Below are 8968 nucleotides of genomic sequence, written 5' to 3'. Positions count from 1 at the left end.
CATGTTCTTAACTTGTGTGTGAAGGATGGAACAGAAGCAATTGGTCCATTTTATCACAAAATAAGGAATGCTATTATGTCTATTAATAGCTCTAACATGAGATATCAAGAATGGAAAGGATTTTGCAGGCAACAACGGATAAAAACCATAAAAATAGCACCGGATTGTCCAACTAGGTAGAACTCCACCTATGAAATGTTGAGTCGGGCAATCGAGTACAAGGTTCATTTAACACTTTTTTATAATATGAAATTTCCACAAAATGCTTTACTAGAAGATGATTGGGCTAATTGTGAAAAATATATGCAGTTTTTACAATTACTATATGCTATGACACATTGTTTTTCTTCTGTATATAATCCTTGTGCTCATTCTTTTCTTAGCAATGCATGTTTACTTGCAACTTTTTGCGGAACACCGATCACAACATGTTTATCGTGGATATCCTCCATCCATGGAGGATAAATGGCGTAAATATTACACCGATATTCCTATGATTTATATTTTTGCTTCTATTTTAGATCCTAGACAAAAATATGATGGCACCTTTTTATTAATTGATATTTATTATAGTAACATGAATTTTGAAGATGATGTTGAAACTTTTAAGAATAAGGTGACGGATGAGTTTTTTAATTTATATAGAGTTTATGGAAGTAAATATGGAACCGTGTCTCGATTTGCCCCTTCTCAAACATCCAAAAATGTAAGTAAACGGGCCAAAGGTTTATTTGCACAAGCTGCTAACTTGATGTCTAAGTATTCAGGTACAGAATCATCATCATCTAGGAGAACACAAAGCGATGTTTCGGAGTTGCAAATGTACTTAAGTTACGACTTCATGAAAGGCATGGACGATGAAGAGAAGTTTGGCCTCGACATCCTCGATTGGTGGAAATCACAAGCCGTGAAACATCCAATTTTGTCGGCAATGGCTCGTGATATTTTTGCTATCCAAGTCTCCTCCGTTGCTTCCGAAAGAGCTTTTAGTGCGTCGGGAAGAGTTCTAGACGATAGAAGAACAAGACTAAAACCCGAAACACTTGAAATGTATGTTTGCTTCAAGGATTGGTTGGATGCCGAAACTCGTTCTCAAAATCGTACTTATGCACAAAACGACGACGATGAAGGAACGTCGACTTCTTTTAGTTCTCATACTTCTCAATCCACTCCATTGGCGGATGAACTTGAACCTCTAGGAGACGAAGACGAAGATGAAGACGAAGGCGAAGACGAAGACGACCAATAAAAATTACATGATTACATATTTACATTATACACTATTGTATTCTTTTTGTATTATCGAACTTCGTATTCCGTATAATAAATGAAGTTATTCAATATTCATACACTATTGTACGATTTTTAATTATCATTACTTATTTTGTAATTTTGTATTATTGAATTATCGTACATTCGTACTGGCTACCGTCATATAATAAAATAAGTTATTCTTCAATTTTTTGTGTTTTCGGATTATCGCACTCGTATTTTTTTTTATTATATGCATTGTTGTTTTTAATTCGTTTTTTTTTATCATTTATTTTTTTTTTTTAAAAAAAAAAGAAGGGTGGCACGGTTTGGCCCGCGGCCCTGCACGGCACGGCCCGCTAGGCACGTGGGCCGTGCCGTGCCGTGGGCTGGGGTGTGCCAATTTCAGGCACGGCACGGCACGCCGCGGAGCCGGCACGGCACGGCACGGCATGGCCCCCACCCCGGCACGGCCCGCGGCGGCACGGGCACGGCCCGTGCCCATGTTTAGTCATAACTTTAGCATTTCTTATTAAAATTGGGCATATGCCCTATTTTTGGAAAGCTTTTGAAACAATCTATCACTTTCAATTTGAATCACCTAATAACATCACTTTTGGATTGAGAGATATGCGCATTTGAAGTTAGTCATACGATATTTCGTTATATTTCAAGTCTCAAATACACTATTGGATAGTCTGCCATATGATTATTTACGTGATACACATAATAAATATGGACCATGTTAATTAACATAAATGATAAGCTAAAATCCTTTAAAATGTTAATAGTCATGAGTTAATCACATTTGTGCCCTATATTCTCTATTGTATAGAATTTGAATTGATTTTATTTTAGGTATTATTCACACACACACACATACAGATAGATGTATAGATTTTTCACTATTTAAGTAGGAGCATAAACAAGTTTGCTCAAAGTCTACATGAAAAAATTACATAACACGATTTGAAGGGAATCACCTAGTACAACAACATAACCTTAAAGGTGAAAGGAAAAACAAAATTTACATCTACCAAACTTAACCTTAGTTATCTATATTAAGTTAAATTCTATTGGGACTTCCATAGTTTTAAAAACCATATCAGTATCATTAGCAATGGTTAGTTATATCATCCCTTGATATACCTTGTAATCTCATTCTTGATAATCCGGCGCAATATAATTTTTTTTTCCTTTCCAATGATTTGGAAAACGATTCTTTGGAAATTCATAACATTTTACTGTGTAATCATGATCCTACACAAAAATACAATATCATTTCTAGGGGTTTATGTTGGGGTTTACACACTTTCAAATGCACTATGTTGACTAACTTATTAAGACGGAGTATATGATAATAAATATTATAAAAATCACATATGGTTTGTCTTCACACTATTAGTAAAATATTTACTTTTTTTTTTATCAGCCCAATTTGGTTTTGGTTTTATTCGTTTATTTTGGTTTAGTTTATTTTATATTATTTAGGCATACCTCCTTTATCATCTTAATCTAAATTATGTCAATTATTATACATTTTCATACTTTCTCTCACTTTATTCACATCTTTATTCCATGACCTACCTTTTTACATTATTTCTCTTACTTTATCTAACATTCACTTACCTTTTTTTTCAAATTTCTTAAATATGTATTTAAATAGCCAAATAGAGCATAAAAGGATAGAGGAATACATTTAAAATTGTCGCTTTTATATGTTGATAAACGTACACAATTAAAATGTGTACACTAATTTGGTATGGAGTAGCTCACAATTTTTGTATAAACTTAAGATTGCACATTCATGATGACCATGAATGAAGTGGTAAAGAGAGACATAGGTCTTATAAAATTTAATAATAAGAAATGTACATATCTTATACCATTCACAAGCCATGTTTTTATATCCAGACGCAAATATTATTGCAGCTAATTCGAATCCAACTTCGTTTTCAAACATGACTTTTCTCAGCTGGATAATACTTGCAATTCCCGGTGAAACCTACAATTTTTGCAAATGATAAAAATCAAGGTAAAAGATAATTCAACTATTAAAAGTATATGATAATTTTATGGTACTTGGCATTATTTTTCTTCTCAAAAAAGTATGAAATAAAAGAATTTTTTTCTTAATTAGATTACCCTCATTCAATTTTTCTATCAAAGACAAATTATAAAATGCATTTTTAATGTCGCAAAATATGAAAATATGCAAGCTTGAAGTATATATATAAACCATAGGTGCATTCTTTTGAATATATGTCCTCATGCAAAGCAATAAAAGTTAAAGAGAGAAATTATGATTTTCTTTCCTCTTTTGAAAGATAATAAACCAATAAAACATTTTCTTAAGAAAAAACAAAAAGTTTGTCAACAAAAAAATAAAAAATAAAACTGGGAAATTCACCTTAATTTCCCCATATTGAATTTTGGTAATAGTTCCCACATTAAAAATTGGACTTCTTCCCTTTGTTGCCTTTAGGAAAAAAGGTCTTCATTTGGTCGATAAATTTAGTACTTAGACAAAATATTCCCATACATCAATTTGCTTGCAAAAGTGATAATTGGGTGCAATATTGATAAACTAAAGTATTTTAGCAAATACATTCCCACAAAGATAATTTCTCTTGTAATCACATGAACCTACATGAATAAACAATAAATTTAATGACTATGTACATTACATTGTTGTTTAAGTGTCTGTGTAGCACAATTTGATTTATTATAATGAATTTATGAATTAAATTGACATAAAGTTTAATACTAAGAAGTCTAACCGGATTTCTAATAACAATGGATGTGTTACCTCTTGAATTACATAGATCATAACTAATTTCCGTACCAGAATTGTCACATCCAATGACCAAAACATTCTTGTCTTGAAAGTGACCAAACTTATATTCACTAAAATGCAAATGCAAGACATCTCCGTTAAAACATTTCAACCCAGGGATATTAGGGATGTAACCCTTACCATTTTCACCTAAGGTTGCTTATGAGACGAGACAACTCAACTCGAAAAGCTCGTGAGAAGCTTGACATAATTAACATTTGTTTCTAATATTTATATACTTTAAACAATTTTTTAAAATTATTCTCTTAATTTTTTAATTAAGTCTTGGCTTCAAATTAAGAATAATAATTAAGTCTTAGCTTTAAAGGATAATGCATTCAGATAATAATAATAACAATATAATTTTGGGAAATTCTCAATGTCGACCCTCAACTTTTGTAACACTGAAATGGTAACTCTCTTATTTTTCAATTATACAAAATGACCTTCTTTAAGAAATTTATCCCAGTTATGACATTAATGAATCTTATTTGGTTAAAAAACCTAAACCATGGTTAGATTTTTTTTTTTTTTGGAAAAAAAAAAACCAAATTAAACCACCTTCACTAGCCACCTCCAAGCCACCTTCACCAGCCACCAGCCACCTTCACCATCACGCTCTCCTAGCCGTTGCCACCACCTCAGCCTTACCCAGTCGCCGCCACTAACCCCTCACCCCAACCCAACACCCTTACCAAACCCAAGACCCTCCATATCTCTCTCCTTCGACCCACGATCTAGGTCACTCCCTATCTCTCTCCTCACTTTCTTTCACCTCCGTAGACCGAACCCAAATCCACACCCCAAACCATCTATTTAGGGTTTTGATAAAGGTGGTGGTGGTTCAAAACCCTAACCCGAGCCGTCGCACCTCAGTCGAAACCCTAACCACGGTGGTTTGGGTTCGATCTGGGCGGAGAAGAAAGAGAGGGAAGTTGCGGTGGGAGGAGAAGAGCGAGAGGAGAGAGAGAGAGGGAGCATCGTGAGGCTGGGACAACGTCGCTCTCGGACGGAGGGGAAGCTTTGGCACCGGCAGGGAGGATGGGTGGGCGTCGGAAGTGAAGGGGGGAGAGGTGACGGTGGCTGGCAAGTTTGGAGGTGGTGGTGTAGGTGGTTTGTTGGTGCCTTGGTGGTTTTGTTTTTTTTTTTTTTTTTTTTTTTTTTTGTAAGTTTTTCTTTTTTATAAAAAAACCTAACTATAGTTAATTAAAATTAACCATTTAATGAAATAAGGTTATGAGTGAAAACAAATTCTTAATTGGGGTCATTTTATGAAATAAAAAAAAAGGAGGTCACCATTTCAGTGTTATAGAAGTTGAGGGTCGTCGTTGAGAATTTCCCCATAATTTTTTTAATCACAATATCATATACAAGAACATTAAACTAAAAACACACTATTACTTTACTTAAGGCCTATTCAGATTTACTGAACTGAGCTTAATTGAACTGAGCTGGACTGAATTGAATTGAACTGAACTGAACTGAATTGTTTATGAGAGAAGGAAATTAGTAATAGAACTGAACTGAAATTAAGCTGAAGAGAACATTTCCGAGTAAATATAATTCTTTAAGAAAATAAAGAAAATAAAGAATTTTAAGGTTTAGAACATTAGTAATAAAATTTTAAGTTCGTTGGTTATAAAATGTTATGTATATTAGAATGTTGATGATAAGTAATTATGTATATGTGTACAATTGTACAAATTTATATAAAAAAAAAATTATGATATGATGTTATATAACTTGTACCACATCAAAAATTTGTAATGAGGAAGAGTAGAGTGAGAAAATATATAAGATAACACCAATTGTATTAGATGTTCTACAAACCCACATTCCTACATTGAAGTTTTGGAAGAGAAGATGGGTAAGAAATGCTATAAAAATAACACAATATTGTATTATATAATTAGTGTGGGCCTTATATTGGGATATGCTATTGAGTTCAAAATCAAGTTAAGCTCTACCGAGCATAAATTGAGTACGAGTCAAACTTAAATCAAGCTCAAGCCGCACGAACTCGTTCTCGAATGAACTCGAGCTCGAGCTTCATTCGAGCTCGAGTTTGAGCTTAACTGTTGAGCTAACGAGTTGAATTCGAGTTTGAGTATTCGAGCTTGAGTCGGGCCTAACGAGTTTGAGTCGTGTTAAGTAATACTCGAGCTTGACTTGCATCATAATCAGCCATATTTCACCTATTATGATAATAATAAAATAATAATAATAATAATAATAATAAAAAAAAAAAAAAAAAAAAACCTTGCAACAAATACTTTAATTGCCTTTTGTAAGGTGTTCATGGCTTCAACTAGCCATTATCCTATTGCTTCATCAAAGGATACAAATTCAACAGTGTGAAAGTACCACGGCCTAATATCAAAGTCAGAAACATAATCGTCAATGTATTCTATGTAATCATCTTTACCCAAATATTTATTCACATGTGGTGCATGGGGCTTGAATGGTGATGAGAAAAATTCTTTTGCTATATGAAGTTGACATTGATTATATGTGTGTTTTTTTTACCAAAGAGAAGCACAACAATATTTTTTTTCAAGAACAAAGTAAGGTATAGATTTTTTGGTTAAGCATGCAGCAATGTCAAGTCTTGTAGGACCTGCTCCTATAACCAAGACTAATGTTCTTCCATATATTGTTTTCCTTTCTTCTGGTTTTTGAAAAAGAATTGATTGAATGTTATTATTAGTACCTCTGTTAATTGTTATTTGCAATTTTGGAATATTTTATATCTCACAAAAAATACTCTAAAGTTGCAGATAACAATCAACGGAGGTCGTATTGTTGTTGTTGTTATTGTTGTTGTTGTTGTTAGTTAGTTAGTTAAGTTAAACTAAATAAAACTGAACAAAATAGAAAACTGAACTAAATTGAAGTCCTGAAAATAAGTCTAAAAGAACAAGGCCTAACTTTGGTAACCTTTTTTTTTATGATATGATGATTTTGGTTCCTTTTTGAAGGATTGCATTGACATGTCAAATTGACATCCTAAAATCTAGGGTCTGTTCTGTTCACTTTATTTTCACTTATTTCAGGTGTATTAAATTCAGATAAGTTCACTTAAGTTAAGATAAGTTCAGATCAAGAAAAATAAGTTTTTTTTTTAATAGCGGAAAAATCAGTTCAGATAAGTTCACTTCAGGAAAATTAAGTTCAAATAAGGATTACCCAGTTTAGATCTTGTTATGATATGCACCAGAACTCCTAAATTCTCTCTTATTATTAATGGCTCTCTCCATGGCCTTTTTAACTCTAAGAGAGGTTTGAGGCAGGGAGACCCCCTCTCTGCCCTTCTCTTTGTTCTATGCATAGAATACTTGTCTAGGATTCTAAAAGTTGTAAGTGGAATTAAAGGGTTCAAATTCCACCCAAGATGCAGAGCAGTTGGCTTAACTCATTTATGCTTTGCTGATGATCTCATTTTGTGCTATTAGGGGGAAGCTCAATCTGTCAAATTGATAATTAGGGGCTTTGAGGCTTTCTCTAGAGCAACAGGGTTGAAGGCAAGCATTGAAAAAACTTCTGTCTATTGCTTAATCAGGTGATTCAAGAAATTTTGAATCTGACAGGACTTGTAAAAAAGGAAGCTTGCCCTTTAGATATTTGGGGATACCTATCTGCTCAAAGAAGATCTATGCAGCTGAATATGATCAATTGATTGACAAGATGTGTGCTAAGATCAAGATATGGAGCTCCTGGAACCTCTCTTTTGCCGCTAGACTCACTTTGGTAAATGCTGTTCTGATGAGTATATAGGTTTATTAGGCTCAAATTATGATCCTTCCCAAGGGTCTCCTAGAGAAGATTAATGCTATTTGTAGAATTTTTCTATGGCATGGTGATTTGAGTAACAAGCCAGGAAATATAGCATAGAAGAACCTTTGCCGTAAAAAGAAGAAAGGTGGATTAGGCATTATAAATGCTGAAATTTGGAATACTGCAGCAATGACAAAGCATGTTTGGGCTATTGCTCAACATCAGGAAAATCTATGAGTTCTTTGGGTTAATGATATCTACGTGAAGGGTCAAAATTAGGCAGATTATGAGCCAAATGCTAGCTGCAGCTGGTATTGGAAGCAAATACGTGAGGTTAAGAACAAGTTGAAGAATGTGATTCCCCCTGTCTCTCTTGAATAGGGTAAATACAAGATTGGAAAGTTTTATGAAGCTCTTTAGGAGGATAAACAGAACTGCAGGTGGGATAAGATGATATGGGAAAGAGCAGCACAACCTAAACATCAATTTATAGATTGGCTAACTTTTCAGCATAGATTGAAGACCAGGGACAGAATTTGTACCTAAAGAAACATGGATGATAGGAGCTGCTTGCTTTGTGATGATGCTGATAAATCTCATGATCACCTGTTCTTTGCCTGCCAATATAGCAGCAGGATTTGGCAGCATGTCAGGGACTAGATTGGGTTTGGAACCAGGCACATCCAGATTGATGGAATAGTGAGGGCTTGTAGCAGATTGAAGTCTAGGTTTAAAAGAGCTATGATTCATGCTTGTGTCCTAGCAGTGATATATCAATTTTAGAGAGTCAGGAATGGCTTTATGGGAGAAGAAAGTTACGAATATTCCTAATATTGTATAGCATATTAAAAAAGATGTAAAGTATAGAATACTTGCTATAGAGTGAAAGAAACTTAGTGTAGATAACAGAGCTTGGCTTGAGGACCTTAGTGTATAATATTTTGGTTGTATAGTTGTTTGGGCTCTTGTGCCTGCATTGTTTGACATCAGGCCTAAGTTGTAAATCTCTTTTGGTAATAAAATTTACTTACTTACCAAAAAAAAAGGATTACTCAGTTCAAATTACAACTAAAATAAGTTTCAATAAGTTCATCTAAGTTCTGTTAA

General features: G+C 33.8%; 1 pseudogene; it reads right to left on the bottom strand.

The window, feature by feature from the left end:
- Positions 1-2307: 2307 nt before the first annotated feature.
- LOC145580935 (putative indole-3-pyruvate monooxygenase YUCCA10) lies at positions 2308-8611 on the bottom strand (annotated as a pseudogene).
- Between the last annotated feature and the right edge of the window lie 357 nt (positions 8612-8968).

Source organism: Chenopodium album, chromosome 15 (assembly GCF_948465745.1).
Source record: "Chenopodium album chromosome 15, dcCheAlbu1.1, whole genome shotgun sequence".
Lineage (NCBI taxonomy): Eukaryota > Viridiplantae > Streptophyta > Magnoliopsida > Caryophyllales > Amaranthaceae > Chenopodium > Chenopodium album.
The sequence above is the reverse complement of the archived record's forward strand: the minus strand, read 5'-3'. Positions and strand labels throughout refer to the sequence as shown.